General features: G+C 46.7%; 1 protein-coding gene across 1 annotated transcript in view; it reads left to right on the top strand.

Moving 5' to 3' along the window:
* The window catches only part of BRINP1 (BMP/retinoic acid inducible neural specific 1), an 87,592-nt gene continuing 66,904 nt past the window's right edge, over window positions 563–21,250 (top strand). Inside the window, exon 1 of the mRNA XM_021414066.1 lies at window positions 563–827. The gene's annotated coding sequence lies outside the window, so the exon portion shown is untranslated. The remainder of the gene's footprint in view (window positions 828–21,250) is intronic.

Genomic DNA, 21,250 nt, shown 5'->3' with positions numbered 1-21,250 from the left:
GCGCTGCCTTGCTCCGGTAGGGAGAAAAGGAGGGAGGGAGGGGAACGGAGAGGAAAAGGAAAAAATATGTATTAAAAATATTTAATGGATGGGGGCTGCCTGGAATCGTAACCAGCTCCGCTGCAGATTGCTCTCCGAAAACGGGGAGCGGGCAAGTTTAGATTCCCCCAGCCCCGTCCAGCGGCCCTTCCCCGTCTCACCCTCCCTTCCCACGGCCCAGGCTCCGTCTGGACGGAGCTTAAGTCCCTCCTTTTTGCTCCCCCCCTCTCCGCCCCACCCCCTTTCCTAATTATGTACAAAACACTTCTTAGAATAAAATGGCCAGGCTGGGGCTCCTCCCTGCTTTCCTCTTCCCCATTCATCCTCTCCAGGCCGCTCCAAGCCCCTCCCCCTGTGGCAAGCCCAGCCTCTCGCTTCCCTCCTGGAGCCCTTTTCATTTTTATTTCTAACCCCCTCTCCATTCTCCCTGCTGCCTCTGCTCCTTCCCCCGATGGCTACGAACTGAGCAGCAGAGGAGAGGGGGGGGCACAGGAATAAGGAAAGGGGGGGGGGGAAGAAAGAATAAAAGGAAAAGCAGAAAGAAAGAGGGAAGAAAAAAAGAAGGATTTTTTTTCCTCTGCCCTTAATGCCCGCGATCTGGATCAAGGAGGGGGATTTTCTGTCTGAGCATGAAAAGGACTGCTAGAGCCCCAGGATTTTCACGCCTGCATTATCAAGCCAGCACCCAGTATGCAAGCTGGACAGAGAAGCTCTCCCACAAGTTCCTACCGAGCCGAATAAAACCCACGGGCGAGCAGATCTCCGCCAGAGAGGGACATTAGCATCAGGTAAGGCGAGCGCGGCGCTGCGGCTGCAGCGATGCCACTGCCCCGGCGTCCCCGTCCTGCCTCGGCCGCGTTGTGTAACGCCCGCGGCACCTCCGTCCCCAGCCCCGCACAAGTGTGCCTCCGCTCCGCACCCCCACCTTGGGCAGCACGGAGTTCCCGGGGGGCTGGATGGCAGAGGTCCTGTGTAGTACTTGTGGGGGGAGCGTGGGGCCGAGCTTTGTCGGCACTTGGGAGCACTGGGAGCGCTGGGAAGGACGCAGCCCTTGGAGGATGCCCGGCAATGGGGGGGCTCAGCCCCGGCTGTGTTGGCAGCGAGCCGGGGGTGGGAGGCAGCCAGGCTCCATCTGTATTCCGAGTATCGATACATCCCGGAGAGGGGGGGGGGGACCGTCCCCAAGGAGATGGTGTCATCTCCACTTAATCCACCGCTCCGTTTTAGCAAGTGACAAGCAAATCGCGGAGGAAAAGGAAAGTCTGTCGCCTCGAATCTCACACTGGGCTGATTGCCTCTACTTGGAGTGGGGACTGGGAGACAGCAGCAGAGCCGGGGGAGGGCAGCGATGGCGGAGGGGCCGCATCCCACAGAGCAGGAGATTGGATTCCCTCAGCTCAGTGCTCAGTGCTGTCGTGGAGCACAAGTTTCCCTTTTCCTGCCCATGGGGAATAGGATGACAGAGGGCATCTCCCCACCATGACATCATCCCCGGGGTCCGGCATAGCTTGGGGTTAAAATCCAGCTATGACCAAAAGAGAGTGATGCTGTAGGTGTGTGTGTGCCTTTTGGCGTCGGAGAGTCACTCTGTGCTTTTACTTGAGAGACAAGAAGGGAGAGGGGGGGTCAGTTCTTACATACAGTTTTCTTTTTGTGGAGAGGAACAAGCGGCAGATGAAGCGCTGACAGCATTAATGTGTGGATTTAGCCTTGTGATTGACATCTGCACTAGGTAGGGCAGAAGGATCCTTCGTGCTTTACTCTGGCTGCTCATCTGGGTGCATAATAATTTGTTAATGGCAGTTAAGCTGCTTTTCTGGGAGTTGTAGAGAAGTACGTGAGGGTTACTGAGGAGACACCAAGTCAAAAGGAGGTGATGCTTTGCAGCAAGAAATATAGAAGGATATATATATATTACGCCTTGAAAAGGAAAAAGATTGATCAGATCTGCTCGTGAGTGACAGCCAGACAAACCCAGGCTCTCTCCCTCCCACACAGCACACAGACAAGCAGTCGGGTTTTCCTTGCACGCTTGCACACGCTAAGCACACAAGACACACGTTGTGAACTCGCCCCATCCACCCCACGCTAAGCACGGCATCTTGGTCTCACCCTCGCCTGGAAGCTGCACAGCCCCGCAGTTCCCCTGCACGCAGACACACGGTGCTGATCTACACATGAACGCCGTAATGTGCAGGGCTCATTATGTGAATCAAGGATTCAGACGTTCACACAAGCATGCACACGCTGTCTTCCTTGCGGGTCTCCTGGTAGGTGATTTACTCCTTCAGTATCGTCTTCTCTTTTGTAGCTGATTCCAGGCATTGATTTGGGGTTTGTCTGCCTCCAAAGCCCTTTGCCACTCAGCAGAAAAAGCGTTTTGTGAGTCTACGTTTGTTTTAGTGCTCTTTGCTTGTTCCCAGGAACTCAGCACTGATTTCACTGCTGGAAGAGCAGAGCAGCAGCCAGGGACCAGGGAATGGCTTGGGGGAGCAGAGGCAATCCCACAGCCGTCATTCCTTCTCTGTTCAAGGACCACTCTGTGAGAATGTGAAGAGCTCTGCAAGAGTCGCATGGCTTTTTCCATCTGTGAGCAAAATCACACATGCATCTATAGCTAAATACGCGCAGTGCAGGCTCTGCTTCAGTCTCACCTAGGTTCAGAGCAATTCCCATCCGCAGAGTGCAAACACAAATCCGCTTTTGCAAGCACCCCCCAATCAGGGCAGGCACAGTACACACAGGGGAGGTGATGTCAGTGCATTAGAGGTATTTAAGCAGCGTCCCCCTCTGACCTTCCTCCCCTTCCCCGTTCCATAGGGCCTAGGAAGGAGGCTGTGCTGTTCTCCCAGAGCAGGATTGCGATGAGGCCAACTGAAGTCCATGGTGAAACTTTGGAGAGGAGGAACACAGGGTGGAAAGGTGTGCTGTAGGTAATAGGGCATCCCAAAGGAGACGATCACAGAATCCTGATGGAGAGCGTAACCCCGTTCCCTCCTCACCTGCACTGCTTACTACACTGGAAGTATGCGTGAGGCTGATGCTGTACACTCCTGTGGAGCTCTGACTGCTGCTGTCTGTGCAGCAGAAATACCTCAGAGCCTCCTGTTCTGCTCAGGCACAATCCCAGCACCTGCTCTGAGCGCTGCTCGGGAAGGGGCTGTGCAAACCGGCACTGGCCAAGACCCATCCGTATCATCTCCCTGCCCACCTCCCGAGCTGGATGTGCATTTTTGGAGTTTACACCCAGCGTGTGGAGCAGCTGACGCAGGGAGGTTTACTCAATCCCCTCAAAAAAAAAGCAAAATTAGTATTGCCAGAGCTCAGGAAACGAAGCTGCAAAGCCCTGAGGCACCCCACAGCACGTCGCTCCCGGACTGGGCACCACGCAGGGACCTCTCTTGTGTTACCTCGGCGGCAAAGCTCCATTCGCCGCCGCGCAGCTCCGCGTCCCGCTGCGCCCGTGCGGAGCCGTTCCGCGGCCGCGGGGCGGGCGGCGCTGCTTTAGCCCAGGAGGGGGCGCTGTGGCTCCACGCAGCGATCGGGCGCGGAGCCGAGCGGAGCCGAGCGGGACCGAATGGGGCCGAACAGAGCCGAGCCGGGCCGAGCGGAGCCGAGCAGGGCCCGCCCGCCTCCCCCTGCCCGGAGTGGGAGCCAAGCGCTGTTTATAACTTGGGGGCGAGGGTGAGGAAAGCGGTAAATAACAACAGGGCTCTCTTTTCCGAGGAGCCCAGGTGCAGCTGAATGAGTTTGGGCCGGATCCTGGCGGGTGCAGGAGTCCTGCTGAGGATCTGGCCCCATGCACGCAGGAACCCTTTAGCTGGTGATGAAATGCAGCTACTTCTGGGACAGAGCCCAGCAGCTTCTCCGTGCCAGCAAATACTACAGGGGAAGTGAAAAATCACGCATTGAAAGTGCAGAGATGAAGTTAGTGAGGCAGAATATAAATTACCCGGAGTTGGGTAGCTGGTGTCCTACGGTTTGATTTACGCCGTCCCTCTCGCAAAACTACCACGAGATCTTTAACAACCCTAAGGACCTTGGCCCATTTCCTCCCAGAACGCTTCTCAGAGAGGGAGAACATCCATGCATGGAGGGAGCGGGCTGCTGGTAGAGCCACGGTCCTGCTCTCACGGCCGCCCTATGGGGCTGGGCTGGGGCAGAGCATCCCAGCTCTGTGGGGCAGCCCCGAGTGCTCTGGGCTTTTCCCTGCTCGCCGTGCAGCTCTGTGTTGCCGTGCAGAGGTGCAGAGCTCGATGTGATGGGGCTGCGGCCTGTGGTCAGTGTGGGAATGGGAAATAGGGTACGGCTGCTGGGTTCCTCTGTCCAGAGGGAGTCAAGCATGGGCAGGGATGGACTTGATGAACGAGGTGATGTTTGAGAGTAGGCATGGGACAGCTGTGCTGGCATGATGAGCTGAACCGTTCCATTTCAGGGAAGAAAAAGTGCTAGGACTAGTGGGTGGGAGGGGTGCAAGAAAGAACAGAAATCAGAGAGGCAGTGGATGCAGGCTGTGATGAAGAAAATCTAAAGGGTGAAATTTACTTCGGGGATGCTGGATGAGATCCGAAGTGAAGGTGGCATGAGCATGCCACTACGAAAAGAAGCTGAGCGTCAGGGCCTGGGTCCCCTCAGTGCTTGGGCTGGGTATACAACATGTCTGCCCCTCTGCAGACCTCAGAGCTGTTTGTTTGCAGCCTGGAAGCAGGAAGGCCTCTGAGCAGCATCACAAGAGAAGGAGAGAAAGATGCGTACTTATTTTTTCTATTTGTTCTTCTGAAGTCATGTGCTCCACATCCATCTTACGATTGCCTACAAGGCATTGCTTACCTACTCTCAGCACTGTTGCCATGCCTGCTGCCAGGCCTGCTCAGTGCTGGGTCCCCTTGGTGACACCGAGCCCCCCCACCCTGCTGACGGCACGTCTCTGGGTGTTGACACAGTAAGCTGCAATGCTCTTGCTCGCACCATTTCTCCCTCCTATTTTGTTGTGCTGCTGATGGTTCTTCCCTTACAGTGGCAGTGGGAATAGCAGTAAGTTGAAGCAGCGGAAGCTGAGCAGAGCAAAGAATCTAAACTGACTTCTTCAAATGGTGGCTGCCAGAGGAGGACAGGGTGAACAGCGTTTGCCAGACACGCCGTCATTGTGCTGTGTTGGTGTTGGTGATAGAAATGCTGGGAAGAGGTAGAAGCTCAGGTGTGAGGAGCACCAGTACAGCTTTCAATCCCTACAACAATTTTTTTTGTGTGCATTAGCAGTGAGCACTTTTGAATAGAATAACACCATCGCAGTGACATCTTTCCCAGGTTAACAAATCACAACAAAGCCAACTCTGTGCTGATACGTACCAAGGAGTGACACAAAGCCTTGCAAACCAAGCTACAAGGGGTTCTCACACACGAGGGCAGCTCCAGAAAAAAACTGGCTCCAGGGCGTTTTGTTGGAAATGAAAACACAACACAGGAGCAGAGGGAGCTCTCACACTCCCCTCTGCTCTCCCATTTTGCATGATTTCCAGCAGAGTAAGGGGACCTAAAACCACAGAGGAGCTTTGGTTCTTGCAGTCCCTTCATGTTTGTGACCTGTCTCGTGGCTCTCCTGGGAGAAAGCGTGTTCTTCCACTGTGCTTATAGAAGAAAAAACCTGGAGCCTTCTGGCAAGTGTTCTTGTGGCTGGGACTTTTGTACCTATGCATATTGCAGCTGGAATGCGTTGTACAGTGAGTACCTGTGAAAAGCCAGGATCTGCTTGCTGTAAGTCAGCACAGCCTGCCGAAGCCAGGGGAGTTAACTGGCTTCGTGGTGAGTGAGGATCTCTATCATGGGGTTTGATTTAGAATGTGATTTAGAACCTGGCCTGCTCTCTAGATTCTGCTGTGTCCGTCATGGTTTTGGATGCAGTTTTGGCCAGAAGTACTGAGTCGGCACAACTGATCCCATTTAGCCATCTCTTTACCTGCTGGAGCAATGTATGAGGTTGTCAGATACACTGCAAACACTGGAGACCTTTGTGATAATTTATCCTTGCTGTTGAGGATGCTGACTTGCTAAGCAGCGTGGAAGATGGGGAGGGTGAGCTGTAGAACCATTGCCTTGTGTAAGCAATACATTCCAGACATGCTGCCAGGACCAGGAGAATAAATAAAAGATGTTTGTTCAGAGAAATAGTTAGAAAAGTGCAAAGAAGCTAAAACGAAGCATGGAAGGACAGAAGGAACTGAACTGTGACCCCGGCAGGAGGCCAGTGCATCAGGACAAGCAGGAGAACCGAGACAAGCAGGTGCGAGTCTCTAGCTGGACTTCTGGGATCGGTGGAATACGCAGCAGCCAGGCAGGCTACGAGTGCTGGAGCAGCCTGACTGCTTTCTGCATGTGACTGCTCTTCAGGCAGGTACAGATGGTGAGCGGGTAGCAAAACCCTCAGACATATGCTGGGGTACATATGTGGCTTTAGGTCCCTCCTGGCTCAGGCCACCTCCTTGCCTGCAGTATGAGGATGCTAGAGTTATTCGAGGCATTTCTTGCACTGCTCCGTGCGGGGGGGAGACTTGCAGTCAAAAGCAGCTGCGTGTTTTAAGGGAGCAGGGAGAGATTATGAGACGCGAGGTGAGGCTGAGGAACGCTTGAGAAATGCTGAGGAGGAGAGAATTAACAAAGACAACATATTGGTTGTACTGAAACTGTGAACGGAGGGAAAGCAGCGATGGGGACACATGTAATGTAGCCTTAAGACCAGGAGCTATTTCTAGAATTGCTTATGTCATGCCATCCAAATTCGGAGTTGTTTCTGCAAAACAACTCCAGGCTTCACTGTTTTGTGCCTGAGAATGCTGATAATGTGTTTATCTGCCATTTCCATTCTCCTGAAGAGAACTGTAAAGTATTTGAAAATGAGGGTGGGTTGCTGCACTGTATTTTAGGCCAGCCAGATGAATGTAACCAGGCAGTGGAAAGCCACCAGTTAGGATTCTCCATCAATATTTATGCTGTGCTGGCTAAAAGCAGCCTATGAGTTCTTATAAATATATATATATATTTTAATTTTTTTATGCATTTATAGATACACATATCAATAATCTTCTTTGCTTTTCAGGGAGGAAAGTTAATGGTAAAAGTTAGTGATCAGAACTGAGTGTGCTGCTCAGGATGTTCGGTAGTGAAATGGAGGAAGCGGTGGTTTGTGTTGGCGATGGAGCTGGGTCAGACTGCGCTGAAAATGAGAGCAGCTCAGAAGTGGTACCACCAAAACAATGGGAGGAAGCAACATTTGTTGAAATTGCTGGAACGGAGTATCTTTACAGAATGGGAAAAATAAATACGGGGTGCTCCAAGAAATAAAAAAACATCAAAGGCCAATGGAAGTCCCTCAGTTAAGACTCTGAGATGGGATGACAACGGAAGAGCTATACGAGAGCTGCCACCCTGGGTGAAGTGAAGGGTCCATTTAGCAATGGCTTTGTGTCCTATGGGTCAATAGTGGGCCCTGAGGGGAGTGGGATTGGGAAAGCCTGGAGCTTTCCCCCAGCTGGCTGGGGATGCTCGAAGTCACCAGCTGTCTCACGGTGGCTGTGTGCAGTGTCACTGGGAGGCCTAGCTCTTGTGAGCGCGGTTATTTCCTCCCAGAGTCTTTTTGTGCTTTTGGTTTTCACAACATTGTGCAGTAAAGGAAATAGTTTCAGGTTGTGTGCAAAAGAGTTTCAATTTTGTTGTTGGTTTTGTTTTGTTTTGTTTTGTACATCTGCTGCCACATGATTTCCTTGGGTGCCTCCAACTTTCTGTAGGATGAGAAGGAGTGAATAACTATCTTTCATTTTCCATCCTTGCCCTCCTGGTGACTGGGCGGACATTGGATCATATCCTTGTCTTCATGGCATCTTCTGCAGAATACATTACTGAGGGCTTAAATATTGCCCAAAGAACATTGAACGCAGGCTTTTAAATATGTGCTGAAGTGTCACCAACCCGCAGCCATCATGTCTGCAAAGGGCCTGATCCTGCAGCCTGATTCACACAGACAGATTTCCAATTACCATGGGCATAATGAAATCTGATTCCAAGATCAAAGTATAAGCAACTGCAAATCCATACGCGTGTGGAGTGCAGAGTGAATCATGTTTATGATCCGATGGAGTTCAGTTCCTTTGTTCCAAAATGCTGGTCAGGAAGGCAGAAGAAATATTCCCCAGGATATTATAAAGACTAACATATCGTCAGAAGGAGAATCAATGGAGATGGATGGCAAATTAAATGGATACTTGAGACATTAAAAGGAAGGATGAAAAATAGAAACAATATTATAATTGAACTATATTAATATATTTTAAATTGCTTTACAAATATTAACAAGTTAAATGAGGAAAGACTGGAAAGACTAGTTTATTTAGTCTGGGAAAGCTTAGGAGTAAGAAGGTACATTTGGGTTCCAGCACAAAAGTATCTGAAGGTTAGAAAGAAAAGCGATCAGAAACATTTTAATGCTTTGATGATACAAGAACAAGGGACACATCAAAATTAAAGGGCACAACTTTTAAAGCAAATTAAAAGGAAATAGTCCTTTCTTCGGCCTATAGCGAAGCTACAGAATTCCCTGCTGCAGGATGTCGCTGAGATGAAAGTCTGGGTGGATTTGAAGTGTAAAGGGCTACACAACTTTGTAGCAATTAATAGCATTTGCAGCTCTGCAATCTAGGACAATGGTAATCAGATCTCATGCTTCAAAGCAAAAGCTGACCATCTTCTGGGGTCAGGAAGGACATTTTCTCTCTGCCTAGGAAGGATATAACATGGTTGTCCAGGTAATATGGCTGGTGGTGGTAATACGACTGATTGAAGCTCAGTCAGCAAAGAGATTAGCAAATTGCTTCTGTGGGTGCTGGATTTAGGTGGTATTTTTTAAAAAGGTTTTCATCATTGCCAAACAGAATATCAATCCAACAGTCTCTTCTTCTATGTCAACTCCCACGTAAGTAATTTCAAAGATTATAGTAGATATTGAAGCAGCGCATAAAATGGGTGGTTGTAAGCAGTTGCAATGACCCTGAGCTGCACATTTCGACTTCCTCGATCACTGCTGTTGTCTGCGGGATGACACGGAGCCCTGAGGAGCTTGCAGTCTCCTGTGCAAGGTACTGTATGAGTGCAAGCTCTCTGCCCTTGAGGGCCTGCAGTCCAGACAGAGGAGTAGGAAAAGAGGCAGGGAATGCTGTCACCTCTGCTCTGTAGCAGGGGAAGTGCAGCACAAGGCTCAGGGATCAATTCAAATCCTATTACAGTCAGTGGAAGCATTTCAGTTTGCAGGAACGGGAGCTCACTCTTAGCCTTTACTAATTTTGAAACTAGTCAGTGGCAAGATAACGGAATGTTTGAGAAAACAGGGCCTTAAATATCACAGCGGGATATGTTGAACACTTGGAAAATCAGCCTCTAGGATGTGTGTGAATTGTCACCTTAAAGAATTTGCCCAGGCTCATGGAGGAAGGCTGCGGCAGAGATAAATGACTTGGTGCATCTGGAGTTTCAACCAAACTGCCCTGGTAGAGGAGATACCAATGACAGAGCCCTTTTGTGTCCCATCTCCTCCATCCAGTGCTGCAGCCCTGTGCACCACGGTGTTCCAAGGTGCTCCCCAGATGGGGACCACCCCATGATGCTGTATGCTGGCCAGAATCCTGTCTCCTGCCCAGTGTCTTCCACCACCACCAGGGCTGCATTGGTGGGAAGACAGAGGAACCTGGCCTCCTCCATACCCTTCCTCTCACATCAGCCTTATTTTCCTGTTGCCAGAGGGACGGCAGGCTGTTGTATACAGACAGGGGTGCTTTGCTTTGGCAGGGGATGCTTTCTGAAGACCACATGTCTTGTGGCTGTAGACATCACCAGGTGTGCAAAGAGACTGTTCTTCCCCAACCAGCTGCCCTAGGGCAGGTAATTAAAGTGTATTTCCTTCAGAAAGATGGGATGTGATGAAAGATGGCTGTGAGGAGAGCTCATACTGTAGATAGAATAAAGCTCGGGGAGAGATATGTGGCTGGAGCTGGGAAGGAGAGGAGAGCTGGTAGGCAGGAACACAAAGTTCACTGGCAAAGCAAGTGCAAGTGCTGAGACAAATTGCCACATCGAGAAAAAAATGATTCTTTTGCTTCCTGGCTTGCAAACAATAGAGAGATGTGACAGGCAGGTGCAAATCGGCCAGCAAGGTGTTCTGTAGGTGTGATGATTACTGTGCTTATAGGCTTGGCAGGAAAGAAGGATGGACAATAGAGTTTTCATTCTGCAAAATGCATGAGAAAGATGCACGCCAAAAAGTAGCTGTGGGTTGGACTGCAGCTTACTTGCATTATTGGAAGATTGATTTCTGATGAAGGGAGAAGAAAAGAGGGGGGAAGTAAAATTTAAAGACAGCAAGAATTGGAATCAGAGCTTTAAAATGGCAGTTGTGAGTTAGTATTCTTGAAGGACTGGTTCAAATGTGACTGCAGAGACCAGTGCTAGGTTCTGGCTTCCAACCATTTGCATTAAAAATAGAGCAAAGGGAGAAAGAAACCAGCAGGTTGGTGTTGGCGAAATTTTGCTGGATTTACCCCAGGGAATGAGAATTGTCCCTGCATTTCAAGAACCTGAAAGACTTAAAACACTGACAAAGCTGAAAGGTGAGGTGCGGGTTGGAAAGGAGAACGGCTGGCAGGAATAAGCAGATTGTAAGCTAGGCTGGATAACTCAGGGATCTGCAATAAAACTGCACAGTGACGGATAGTGAATAAAAGACTATGGGTATATTATGGTTTACGGAGCACAGGACAGATGCGTCTCTAAGGAGACTGCGATAAGGAGTGGAAGGCAGCAGCGGACCGGGAGCAGCGGCTGTTTTGGGATGCAGCAGCGCTGTGTGAATAAAGCAGCGCCGTGGCAAGATAGTTCAATTCTGATGCTGTCACCGACGTGTTATATATGACCTTGGGCAGGTCACTTAGGTTGGTATCTTCCAGAAGAGCTTTTTAAATGCATGTGTTTCCGTACGTAGGAGCTGAATTTCTTCAGTCGAAGCTGCAGTTCCGAGCCCTCCGGCTCACACAGTGAATATGAACCACTGAGGGAACTCAGCTCCACATTTGGCATGAGGAGAAATCTGGATTTTTTGAAGAATTCAGCAACCTGTGTCCTCAGGAAATATAGTCCCCCAAAGACTGGTGTTAAGCAGTGCTGAGTCTTTACATTTCCAGTATTGGGCAAGAGCAGCTCCAGTTTGCATCTGACTACCACCTCAGCAAAATGGCTCTGTGTTTAGAAGTTTGACCTGCATTTACTTATCTTCTCATTACCTAAGACCACTAATGAAGTTAACCTTTTGCTGGAATATGTAAAGGAAGAATATGTTAATTGTACCTCTTTCCCTCTCCTGCACACAGATGTGGGGTTTTTGCTTACACAGTGTGCGCAAGGAAGTATGCAAGTGCACGTATCCATGCATGCACATACATACTGTGCTTTGAGACACCTGAATAAAGATTGCTATTTCAGTGCAGTGTATTAGCTTTTTTAGCAACTTCAACATTTGCAGTAAATGGCAATTAATGATAAAACTGCTTACATTAAAAAGAAGAGCAGAAGTCCTTCCTACCAGTGGATTCTCCTGCAGTGTTTCTCATTACTTTGTTTGTTTTTAATTTTGAAAACAGTCAGTGTGTTTTCCCATAGCATTTTTTTCTCATTTCTGCTCCTCCAGGCTGCTCATGGTGGAAGAATCACTGTGTTAGGAAGGACGCAGCTCTGGGTTTTTCTCTGCCTTTGCAGCTCATGTCAAGGTAATGCACAGATGCATCTTCTCCCCTGTTAATACAACAGGCTCTGAGAGGAAGGGAGGGAGCACAGAGCCCTGAGACCAGCAAAGAGCAGTCCCCAAACCCATCCTGTCACAGAGATCAGGTATACTTCTCTGGTGCTGGGGCATGATCCTGCCCCAGGTGCCGTAGTAGACATGGCCAGAAGGGCTGGGGACAAACACACACTCTGCTGTGCTTGCGCAGCGTTACTGTTTGTCTGCAGATATCTGTGAATACAATTCAGTGGATCCACTGGACGCAGGAAGCTAAGCAGGTGATGCTTCCCTCAGTATCTCTAGGACTGAGACTGGCAGTGGGTGGCTGGGAGCAGAGCAGCACGCTTGAGAGCTCAGGAGTGGGAATGGATGGCAGAGGATGCGCGAGGAGCAGGAGAGCAGGATGCCCTGTAAATGCTGCTTCTGTTCCTGCTGTCTACATCTCATTCGGAGCACTCTTTGGTTTGTTGGATTAGGGATCGCTGATAGTAGTGAGCTATGCGTTTTGTTTAATGTCAAATGCATTTGGATATCACTCATTCCAATTTTCTGTAGGTACCTTATGCCTCTGGTTACATGTTAAGAGACAGCCGTGCTTAAAAAAACAGAGAAGATCCAAAAGAAGAGGAAAGCAAGAATTCAGAGAGAGAAAAGGGATGCTGTGACTGTCTGAAAATAAAACAGCAGTACATGGCAATTTCTAATGGAAAAAGTAAACCTAATCTCCCTGAGATTATTTCTTGGGATTATTTCTCACATTTTGGAAATAAGGATTAGCTCATTCTTTTTTTTTTTTTTTTTTTTGGTAAATCTAGCAGTTTTACTTTAAATTCTCTCTTAAATGTAGGTTTAGACTAGAAGAGAGTAAAGTACTATGAAAGTCAACAGCTGAATGTGAGAGTTTAGAAATAATGCAGTTGTACTTTGACTGGTTTAAATTTCTCCCATCCTGTTTTTTTTTTTTTTTTTTGACAACTGCTATCTAATGGATTCAGCCTGAATTAATAAGCATTGTCAGTCGATCCCTAAGCACTTTTTTGTGTCTGATTTTAGCGTGTGTTAAAAATAATGTCTCACATCTTCAGTGCTTATGATTGCAGTTTCCTTTGTGCTACACACAGTTAAAAACAATTCATACCTCAAATAACTTATGCTCAAAGGGTACAGAGCAGTGGGAGATAAAAGAGAAAATAAAAAGATTAGTCTGGAGTCATAGAGTACATCAGTAGTGGAAGCCTTTGGAGAAGTATATGGTCTTGACTTCCATTCCCCTGCTCTCTCACACGACTGCAGATTAATTATAAATCCCTTTCTCACCCATTAGGTTTTTCTCATACTTCTTCTTCTGCAGCGCTTTCTCATTCACACCTTCAATTCTTTGTCATTCTTTCTCTAATCCGACTTTCCTTCCTCTCCCTTTTTGCACTTTCCTCTTTTCTCCTCCTCTGTTCCTCCTGCAGAAGATGACTAATGAAGTGGCAAGTGTTAATAACGCGTCCTGTCTGGGCCTGCTGCAAGGGCTGAACAAGGAGCAGGATGGGTGAAGGAGAAGAGAAGCAAAGAAGGAGGGAAGGGACAGATGTGAACAGATTTCAGCTGAAGGTGTGTAGGAAGGTGGGCAGGGAGTGGAAGCCTTGGTTGCAGGAGGAGCACAGGATCCAAACTGAATGTCTAAGGAGGAAAGCATAAACCTGTCTGAAAGCTGGGACCTGTATCCTCAAGGGCCAAAGGTAGAGCGAAGACTTACAGAGCAGAGATATGTGGGCAAAGAGGAATGAACAGTTTCTTCCTCTTTGCTGTAGCAGGAACTGAAGTCTGGATGTCTTGCATTTGATTTGCCTGGATGAGTTAGTGCACAGGGACTTCTAGTGCTCAAGTAAAATCAGATGTGAGTATGCATATTTGATCAGACAGGGGTTACGGGTGCTCTCTGCGCACTGGGCATTGCGTGCTGGCAGGGATTAGACTGCCATCTGCTTGGTACAATGCACAGTATGGGGTCAGTACCTGAATCCGGGATGCTGCTGGAACTCCTGCCGATGTCCTCAAGTTGTGCAGAATAACATTTTTGTCTCTGGAGTCTCTGTTGTGTGGTTAATGGACTGATGTGAACAGAGCACATGGATTTAGGGAGGAGAAGCATTTAAGGGCCAGACAGGAGAAAAGACTGAAGAATCCATATCTGGGCTGGTACCTACAGCTCTCTGGAGAATAGAGACCAAGCACATGGCAGCTGGTGGGGGGGGACTGTACTGATACTCTGGGAACAAAGCCTGCAATCCAGGCAGGGGAAGGGAGAAAACTGAGATGTAAATTAGGAAGACGCTTCCTTGAGCTACTTTGAGCCAAGAATATTATATCAAGAATAAAATGTCCAAGAATAGTTGGCTGTCTTTGTAAACAGTCACATTAGACATGATAGATGACTTCAGGCTTATGCCTTCACGAGCACAGTAGACTTTAAATATCCTTCTTTGGAAACTCCTTCCAAACACCTTCGATCTCACGGGATAAGCCAGCTAGCCATTCTTATTCTTGTTCTGCATTTGATTTGCCACTCATAGAAAATTATTTATCTATCTAGTTATTTATTATCTAATTCTATGGCTGCAGTTGAAGAAAATCTATTTATTCCTTTTCCACAGCAGTGTCTCTTTCTCCAGCAGCTTTTACTAGCTGGTAGGTGCCCTGGGGAATGTCGAAGCAGAATTAATTAGTCATGACCAGTGATGGAGGTGTTTTTCAGATTTGGTTTTGGCTAGCTGATTGCACAGTGTCTTCCTGGGAGTCAGGCTGTTAGAGAAACAAATGTGATGCCTGCTTCAGATCGCTGTCAGGCAGTCACTTGAGGAGGATGCAGAGTAGGGAATTCGGCTGCGTGCATGCTGGTGCAGGGGACCTGGCTCTTTCTTTGGCAGGACACTGTACTAATGAATAATAAGCTGCACTTCAACATGTCCTGTCCTGTTCCCAGCCTGCAAAGATGTGAATCTATCGGCATCCACAAGGAATCTTCTGGGTAGACCCTCATTCTAAAAGTCCCCTTTGGAACAGGAGGAGCTGTGATGACATCTGACACATGCCAAACTGAAAGTCACCCCTCCATTATGCCCATAAGTGCAGCACTGGCCAACTGCACAGGTTGTGTTGAAGCTGTAGCGTTTGTTTTACAAATAGCTCTGTAGTCTTCAGACCTTCTTCCCTCCCCTTGCAGAGACGAGAAGAGCATGTGCTATTCTTCCTGGTCAATGATTTCCTGCTGGCAATGGAGAAAGGTCAAGTGTCCATGCCAATTCTTTTCGATCTGTCAGCAGCCTTCAAATCCTCTGGCAATGAAGGGCTAATGATTTCCAGTACCTGGCTTGGATGGGCAATCTCTCCCTGCAGGAGCATTCTTCCTCTCCAAAGAGACTCTACAGTGCAGCTTGGCATCACGAAGCATTTTGCTCAAGGACTCTTCCAGGGGATAATTCAGTGCTCGGTGGTACTGTTGCTGTCAAAGGGATGGGGTTGCAATATTATGGATGTGCAGGTGACAAGGGATAAGATCACCCTTCAAGTTACTAAGTCCCAACTTTAAAATTTCTTCATCTTCTATCATCTTTTTCTGCCTCCAACTTGTTCCACTGTTGTCTAACATGGAAATAAATTGAGGCACTTAGCTTCTCCCACACCGCAGCAATGAGGCCAGGCATACAGAAGTGTCGGCTGGGAGGGAGCCATCTGTGGGGCGGGGAGGTGGGAACATCAGCCCTTAATGGAAGTCTCAGACTAGGGCAGTGCCTTGCTATTAGTAAAAAAGCTGTAATCTGTAGTGACAGACCAGCTGGAGCAACTGTAGACAACCAGGCGAATCTGCATGCAAAGGTGCACTCTGAGCAGCTGCATGGGGGGATTCAGCATTTCAATTGTGGTGCCTGGCTGTAGGGACACATCCCTTGAAGAAGGAAAGCAGGCAGAAAAGCCCCTGCTACATTAAATAAGCCTCCAAAGACAGGGGATGCTCATTCTTCTGCCTCTCGCCTCTCAGCCTGCAAGCAGCAGCTGGCGGTGCGGCCTAGCACAGGGCCTAGTACGGAGCAACGAGCCCCGCTGCCCTCCATCTCCGATCGAACCACAGCAAATGCGTAGGGGCCATCGGGGACATTTTCGTCCGTGAAATGAAGAATCAATAGAGCTGCTTCACTGCAGACTCTGCTCTGTGTGGCCATTCTCGCTTCTCTTTTGCCCTTTTTTTCAACCCGCTTCTGCTGCCTCCTGCACTGGCTTGATGGCGCAAATGCATGGGGAGCAATTCCCCTCCGCTACGCATGGAGGAGCAAAAATGGTCTCTAAAAGAGAGAAAAAAAAAAAAACAAAAACACTAACAGGTGGACATCCAAGGAGGAGGTAGAATATATCTTTTAAAAGTCCGTAAGTGGTTTAGAATCCAAAGGCCCCAGGAGGTCAGTGGTATTAAGATTTTCAAGTCCCTGATGTTCGTGAAGACATTACACACAGATTCCACCCTGGGAAAATCTGCATTTTCCTTATTTATCTATTTCTTTATTTGTTTATTAAACAAGCAGAGAAAGTTGATTTTCCTATGTGCAGAGGAGGCCTGAGCTGTGCTATGCAGTCACTGAACTGACAGAGCTGCTCGGAAAATGGACACACTATTTCCTCAGAAAATTCGTACCTTCTGATTTCTGCTATTTGTGTTTATGTTGCTTTTGTGGATTTACTTATTTATTTATTTATTTATTTATTAAAACTCCATTTTGAATCAGAACTTTATTCTTATGAACACAAATCTCTTCGGGCAAAAAAGTAATAATAATAATTTGAGACCATCAATATCTTCTGTTTCTGCAGCATTAAAATGCTACAGGAAATATTTGGCATGGTGTAGTGTTAATAAATATTATAACTAAAACACCATCAAATACTTCATGCACTACATAATATATTTTAAACATATTAAACATATATCAACACCGTACAGAATAAGTAAAAATGTCAAAGCAAATTAATTGAAACAACATAAAAATAATGTGTTTGTCTCCTCAAAACGAAACATTTCAGTACAACAGAAATGAAGAGAGAAAATCAAAATGATTTGTTTTGACACTTTAAACATAAAAAAGTTTGTCAAAATTGACGTGTTCCCATGTAATGTTTCGATTTCAAGAGAACTACATTTTCCTGCGAAAAACTGTTCTGTCAAAATTTTTTGACCAGCTCTACTTGCAGTCTATCTAAACAGACAAGCATCACAGCCAAGACTCTCAAACGCTCCAGGTGGTCACAAGATAGATTTAGCACAGAGCAGAACAGTCTCAGAGAACGAAATAAATAACTCTCAGATAGAGGTGGCCTTACACTTGGGTACCAAACTGCTTTAATGTTTGAGATACTCAGACCTGAGTGGTTTTGGAATCTAATCCTGGTGATGACTGAGGTTCTTCAGTTTTTAGGGAAGCTGTATAACAGGATTGATGCACAGATGGAAGAGGCTATTATTTTTGATGGTCAGATGCCAGTGCAGATTCTCAATATCCTCTGGGATGTTTCAGTTCTTGGTATTGATTAGGGTCTACATACTAACAATCCTTCTGTGCTTCGTAGATTAATACTAGGAAGTATGAGATGTCTTTATTTACTATTCATCCTTCCTTCTCAGTGGAATTCCCAGAATGGGGACTTACGGAGTAGGTTGAAATGCAGCACTGGAGGTAGATTGGCTCTGGGATTCAGAACTGGTAAAAAGAGCATTGGCTAGGAATTCTCCCACCCTCATGACGCACAGTTTTTAAATCTTCTCATTATATAAAAGCAGTTTCAGGTTAATTTGTGCTTCTAATTTAATATGCTGTTCCAAATTAAGAGTTAATATGATATTTGATTATCTTTTTGCAATGAGATTCAACCTAAGGCTCATTGATTTCAATAGACCTTCCAGTAGAACCTTCAACTGCCGAGTACTGCATAGATGCATGCCTGCTGCGAGAGACCTGCATTCGAAGGATTCTGGCTTCTATTTCAGAAGCTGCTAAAAATAGAGTTATTTGGGGCTACTGCATATTTTAGCTCACATTTACAGTCTGAATTTAAACTCCTGTGTATGAATGTGCTTTTAACTTCCCCTATATGGGGAGGCAGGGCAAAAGAAGAAGCTGAACTTGAAGCCAAACCACCCCCAGAGCAGTGTCCTATGGACTAAAGGATCCTTCCTAAACCCTTATGTTGGTGAGTGAATCGTGTGGCACACCTCTCACTGGATAGTATCCATCGTGAAACTTCTGGGGTTTCAAGCTCACTTCAGCAGCCATTTATCTTAACCCTGGTTCCAGATACAGCTGTTCCCCCTCAAATGCCCATGCTATGCCAGCCCTGTGAGGTCTCAGCCTGGCAAGATTCCTGCACAAGGGTATCCATTGTTGGCTGCAGAACTGATGTGGTTAAATTCATGGAGAATTTATGGCCACACCAAATTCTTCATTCACTCAGTGTGATAACAGAGGTAGATCTGCCTCTGGCCAGAATTTGCAGCCAACAGCTTGGGGTCCCTTTATCCTCCCATTTTCAGCTGCCCCTGGTTCCCTTGGCATCATCCACTAGGAGCGGTGGCAGAACCTGGTGCCCATAGGAAGCACTGAGCTAAATGGGGCTTTTCATCCTGGCAGGCAGGGCTGTGGTTATCCCAGCAGCAGGAGCTGTACCAGGAGAAGCCATGGCTCGTGTTCCACCAGCCAAAAAACAAGAAGATATAAAAGTTGCAAGGATCATTAGGTAACCCCAGCTTCCTAGCATACCAAAATAGGCACTGTTTGCTTGCAATTCCAAGGGTTCGCTCTATGTGGCTGTGGTGGCATGGTGCCTGACCAGGAATGAACTTCAGAACAACAGAAATATTGCAAAGAATGTCAGGTGTGGGATAACAGCTGGCCTTTTGGATTGAACATTTTATTTTTCACTCTTCGGGGCAGTTTTGGCATTGATTTTTTTCCTTCAGGCTCTCTGCTTACAGGTCCAAATTGTTGCAATGAATATATTAGAAATGAAAGGCTAGCACGCAGAATGTAGTAGGCATGAAGGAAAGAATCCGAATTTCTGGACCTCTTGGAATTCTCAGCTTTAATGATAGGGAACAGTAAAAATTCTGTTTAGTTTATTATGTAGTGTTTTCAGGTGTTTCTACAAATTTTTATTCCAAAATGCAACAGAAGTAGTACTTGAATTTGGACGTTTCCTTTGTGCATAAATTACAAAATTTATTTTTGTTCAGTCACAGCATACTGTTTAAGAAAACACTTCATTTTGATTTTTTGATATATATTATTCAACATGTAATGAAAAACAAAACACAATCTTGAACCAATCCTTTCCAAATAGAAAACTCAACACATTCTGTTCCAAAGAAAAGCTGACTTTATCAAAATGCTTTTTTTTTCCCCTTAAATCAACAAATTTCTACAAAGTGTTTTGCCTCTGATGAATTGGCATTTTTCTGACATAAAAATGAGCAATCCAAAAAAATTCTGAGCAGCTCTGTGGAAAGTCTTAGCTAATTCTGGAACAGTAGCATGAAGGTGCGTAGGAAGGATACTGCAAGGAGACGTAGTGTCGAGCTGAGACTTAAAAGATTTGGGTTGAGTTCCTGGAGCACTTATGAAATGATCTGGGGCAAGCCATTAATCTACCCCGTGTCTCAATTCCCATTCTGCAGAATGGGAAAAACAGCATTTCCCAATCTCCTCAAGCTACTGCAAGGATAGAAACCTATTAACACTTATGAGATTGCTGGACTTTGATATAAGGTATATAAATACTGAGGAAGACAGAAAGCAGAGCTGCATTTTTGTGTAACTTAGAATGAAATTATGGGGAAGTGGACTAGCTTGGACAATAATTTAATAATAGTAGAAATAATTTCAAGTTCGGGGCAGTGTTTAATAGAAATCACTGCTCACCACCCACCATATTTTTTTCCTAATAAGCAGCTCAGAAAAGTGCGATCTATCATTATTATTATCATCTATATTCATTCTATCTCTGCCACTTCACAAATGAGAGGAGTTCCTCACAAACATCTACAAAGCTAGCTCATTATCCAGCCTCCCTATTTATAACTCTCATTTATGACAATAGCTATCAAAATCTTGCCAACAGTAGGGCTGCTGGTGTGCTGACACCACTGCTCCGCAGCACGCTGAGCGGTATTATCTCACTGTTCCCTTGCGTTTCCCCATCTGTCCCTGGCCATCTGGTGTCCTTGGTCTTCTAATTAGATTGTAAGCTTTTTGGGGCATGGACCGCCTTCCTGGTTGCACAGCACCTATCATGATATTGTTCCAGTTCCAGATTCAGCAGGACTGTCTTCAAAATGGGATTCTTCCTTCCATCTCAGTGTGTGCATGCAGAAGATAGTATCCAGCACCACCTGATGTTGTGACTTTGGGGAGGTTGCACCCACGGCACTCTGGTTTTAAGTTGCCCCTGAACCTCAACATAATAACATTAGTAGTTTATAATTAGCTGGAGTACAGGGACAAATGAACTGAAATAAGGTACCTAGTTGTTACCAGTGTGATTCTCAGCTTGTTCTAAGCAGGGAGCAATTAGTGGCTTTGCACAAAAGCTGCTTCCTTTAGACTGCTGGTTGAACTGCATTAATAAAGAAGGATACATAGGGTGATCTTGGTTCACTGAGTATTCTGACAAGTTGTAAGCCAAGTGTTGACAAACTGAAAAGCAAAAGACCTTTCTTCCTCTAAGTCATTTGGGGTCAAAAGAAATATTTTTCTAACTGTTCTCTCTTAAGAGTCTGGAAGGACAAATCAAAAGGGGAAAAACTATCCCTGGTAGTTTCAAACGGAAATTTGGAAATGTGTCCCCTTGGTGCTCTCAAAACCAAAACTGACTTTGCCCAATCATTATTTTTTTTTCAGCACGAACAATTTGCCAAAACAGAAGTGCATTTTTCAACTGTGCAGTTATTGTTTGAGAAGAATTTCTCATCACCCCTCTTGTCATCCCTCACCCCTAAATTTCCCAGCTGATGAATGTCCCCCAGGTCTAACTGCTCGAACATGCTTCAAACTAAAACGGGTAAAGAATAAGTGAAAATTTAGGCACTGATCAGAAAGTCAGAGCAGCCACTGGCTTGCAGCTCCACCGCTGACTCCAGTTGGATATCAGCCATTGCAGTTTGAGCTACAATATCTCGAGGGATAAATGGCCAAATTCTGTGTTCCCAGGGCTCAGACTTATCCTCAGAACTTTGTATGACTTAACAAACCCTGACAGATTGGCGTTCCCATCCCTTTCTGTCCATGTTCCCTGTTTTCCCCTGGTCCTGACACACAAGAAATGTCCTCAGCTTGGTTGGATTGCTGGCCAGTGTTTCCAGAGGAG

Source organism: Numida meleagris, chromosome 16 (genome assembly GCF_002078875.1).
Source record: "Numida meleagris isolate 19003 breed g44 Domestic line chromosome 16, NumMel1.0, whole genome shotgun sequence".
NCBI lineage: Eukaryota > Metazoa > Chordata > Aves > Galliformes > Numididae > Numida > Numida meleagris.
The sequence above is the reverse complement of the archived record's forward strand: the minus strand, read 5'-3'. Positions and strand labels throughout refer to the sequence as shown.